This window comes from Hetaerina americana, unplaced genomic scaffold (genome assembly GCF_022747635.1).
Source record: "Hetaerina americana unplaced genomic scaffold, ioHetAmer1.1.p SCAF_9, whole genome shotgun sequence".
In the NCBI taxonomy this organism is placed as follows: Eukaryota; Metazoa; Arthropoda; class Insecta; order Odonata; family Calopterygidae; genus Hetaerina; species Hetaerina americana.
Genome location: NW_027287538.1, coordinates 65,846,267 through 65,850,356, shown reverse-complemented (window position 1 = coordinate 65,850,356; position 4,090 = coordinate 65,846,267).

Genomic DNA, 4,090 nt, shown 5'->3' with positions numbered 1-4,090 from the left:
ATTGAGGTCGGCGATGGAGCCGGGGCGGCAGATTATTTACACAAACACCGTGCTCCTCAGGGTTAATTGAATGCTCAATAATTCTCACAGACATTACAAAAGGTACTTAACTCCTATGTGTTTCAAGAATATTTCTGAAGTATTAGGAGTTTTAATACGCCTGTCATTATGATACAATGTCGACGTCCGTCCTTGAAGCGTGAAGCGTATTGTACATTTCAGAGTTTACGAGAGAATAAAATGCAGTAATCACTCCCACCTGACGCAAATGAAGTAGGTATTAAGTAAAATAAGGCCGATTAGACGATTTGCTGAAAACAAGCGCTTCGTGTGATATTACTGGCGTTAGATTAACGGCAAACAATCACACCACGACACCGAACAATTCAAACGGCAGTTGAAATAGGAATAGCCATCAAGATAAGATACGTACCACGATGAAACTTTTCCATTAAAGAGCTGACTGGTCTCGGCCGGAGTACGGGACGTGTTCGGGTGACACTTCCCGCTGTGGACATAATGCCGCTCGATCATCATCACCAAGTTTCCGACCAAATTGGTTGGGTCGGGACGCGACGATGCGCCGCTTGAGAGTGGCAGCTGTAAACACACGCGACCGCTCTTTGTCGGTGGGGTGGCTGATGTTGGAAAAGAGCCTCGGGGTGTCGAATGGGTCTTTGTCCAAGAGAATAATAGGAAGGGACGGGTTATCACAATGAGGAGAAAATGGCAGGGGGTATATAATATTCTCACTTGAGCATAGAGAGAATAGATAGGGAAGCAAGCCTTGGGTTTCCTTTAACCTATCCCAAAATTTGACCACCGCCCGGCCCACCTTCACCTCCACGCATAATACACGAGTATATCCTTCGTACGCTCACTTCGGTAAAATCACTCGAAAAACTCTTCATTGAGCCGGGCGTGACGGTGTCACAAGCGAACGACATTCGGAGAGGGCGGCGTGTCAAACGGAAGCAATGCTCACGCTGGACTTTTAAGGAATAACACATTTTCTTCCGTCCTGATCGCGTCCTGAATGTATGGCCGCATGCAGTTTAGGCTCAGTTGAATAAATACTGCTTTCACTGTATTTAAAAAACCCTGCACAAATAAAAAAGCGAAGTTTTTCAAGTGATTTGTTCCATGCAATATAAATTTGGCATGAACAACAGCGGTGCGAATTACATTAACATTAAAAAAAAACTCCCGAGTCCGGATAAATTATCATGGAGGCTGTATCACACCACTGAGAACTTTTTTCATTTCTTTCACGGTAAAACTTTCCAGCGCTAATTTCCATTCCAGAACTTCGCCACCGGGCTAGTACTCCACGTGCAAAGTTGTCGAAAATGTTGGTTGAGAAGGTAATGTTCCAGATTCGCACAAACACACACTTTCCGTGACACGAATTCCTCGACGAACACGTAAGTATATACATATACTTATGGGCACAACGTCCAGGGGCTCTCTTCAATGTGCAGAGAGCAACTGTTGACACTGCAATCAAATTTGAAGTGCGGCTGAGCTGGTAGTCACGTGTTCAATTCCTACGAGAGGGAGAGGAGGTAAAGAACCATTGGCTTGAGAACATTCGTGTTTTGACCATGCTAAGCCTGCATACATACCTTCGGTCCAATTCAAGGGCAATGTGTTATTCGGTCGTTCAAATGACCGATTAGGAAGATTTTTGACTGGAGTATGACAAGTTCATATCTTCCTTGTTTTTATGCTGAGACTCTGCTGCTGACGTATTACTGAGATAGAATAGAAGAAATTATCGGTTTTGGTTGATGAGAACGCCATCAAGGTTTCTTGCTTGTATTTGAGAATAATTTTGACGAAAGTGTTGGAGACGTTATACCTGTTTCTTAATGATCCCTCAGTGCATGCATGCTCTGATACTCGTATTTCTGCATGTACAAGTATATCTGGTGTTATACCACTTTCCGTCACACGCCTTTGCGGCGCCTCGCGTCTATTTCGTCGATGCAAATGAAAATTAAATGAATGACAAACAAAAACAACCACAAATGGTCCCCGTGGATGGCGAATAAACACCTGCTGCTTTTGGCCCTCGGTGTGGCTTGCCGGATAGCAGGCAGGCTCGCCTTGGCGTCTGAGGGAGCCCGAAGCTCACCACCGAGGGTCTGCAAAGCACCACCACCACGACAAGGGGAAACCTGGCTCGTTTTCCAGATGCCTATTGGAGCCGTAGGCGACTAATTAGGTCAACAGGACTGCCAAAAGGGTTGAATTCTTCACAGTATGTGGCCAAAAACTATCCTCGTGTATCCGGAAATTGCGGATATGATCAATTATTTTCCCAACGCCCAACAGGAAACTCAGAAGAGTTCCGTTTGCTGCCCTTAAAATATTGACACTTTCTAGAGCACTAATAATTGGGAAGCATATTTGAATCGATATATTTTTAAATCGCCTAGATACAAATCTGATATATATAGGTGATTCCTCCTTTGAACATTCCCTACAGAAGTAAGCTTTAACCCTTTCTCATTCAGTTTTCATTGGCAAGGTGTGTCATTCTACCTCTTTAGGAGAAGTTAGTGTATATTTCAATTCAAAATACTCCAGAGTCCAATTACCTTGGAATTTACCGAAAAAAGTTGATTGCAAGGGTTTTCGCATGGGGTTTTCCGAATCTTTATACTCAGCCATAGTTCGATTAGCAAATCCATGTGACGGAGGTTTTTGAGATGCTATTTGATTTAAAAATATACACTAAACTCGTGCCACACTTAATGAATTCTTTATATTCCATTGTGTACCATTTCCATCTCTCCTCATGGACTACATCTTTGACTTGGCGGAAGAACTTGAATGCCCCGATGACCCACGGAGCTCTACTTACGGAAGATGAGATATCGTAACTGGTCCTAGTGGGGTCTTGAAGATAGTTCGAAGGGTAGGAGACAGACGAAAAGTTATATCCCGCGCAGCGTCTTTTTCGCAGAGAGGTGGCCGCAGCCGCGTCTGATCCCAGTTGGGCGGCCGCCAGCAAAAGATCGTTTGGAAGGGATACTGCAAAGATGAAATCAGAGAGATTATGAAGCTTTTTTAAGCAGACGGGATCTGATGATAGGCACTTTGACTATCGAGCCTTCAACGTCTACACTTTCATGGGGTGCACACATTAGAGGAACAATTAGGTCTGCCTTTAAGGAGGAAGGTTTCAGGACGGGTTTGAGAAGAATATAATGGAAAGGAAGGAGATGGATGTTACTTCACTTTGTTAAATCATATTTTGAATGCGAGGTTAGTAATTTAGATCCATCGGTGTAAACTTTATTTAAGGGTATTGCAAAATGCTCAGAGAAAATCCGCCAGCTTAATTAATATTTTACACGAAAAGGCAGGAAGTGTGAGATGTTTGCTAGAATTAGCCTCAATTAGGTTGATTCGCTAAGAGGTTTAGGTTTGAATGTATCTGTCAATTCGACAACCAAGATAAAATTAGAGAGAGAGAGAGAGACGTACCTGTATTCAAGGACTAGTTCTTCCCTAGTACGAAACGCAATCATGATAAAATCGAACCCAACCGTACGAAAGACAAACAATCAATGCTTTGGTAAATTAGCGAACGATGCATTTTACCATGTATGGGTGTATGCGCACGAGTTTTTATGCACATAATATAATATACATTCAAACACATGTATGGGCTAATATTTGTGTTCGTGAAGTCACCCGACCATTCAAGGGAAAAACGACTTGCAAGTTAGCCGCAGTGGCAAGCAGGTGAAATCAAATATTTGCAAAAAGGGGAATGGAGTCATGCGTGCAAGGAAGTAGGAAGACCGAAGTGAAACAATGAGGATAAAAACTTAAACCAAGAAATTTTGAAAATATGCTTTTCTTATGCTTCAGCTGTGATCGAGAGTTATAAGTAAGTCCTTGACTATTTTCAGTTGGCAATCTATAAATCTAACACCACCCGCCTCATGCCATTGCAGCGGGTTGTAGGGCATTGTGTAGTTGTATCTTTCAATCATTTGACTGTGTTTTTCTTGCCCGATAAAATGGTGCATTACTAGGATTATTCAATGCGAGAGAGCTCGCAGGGCCCCTACAT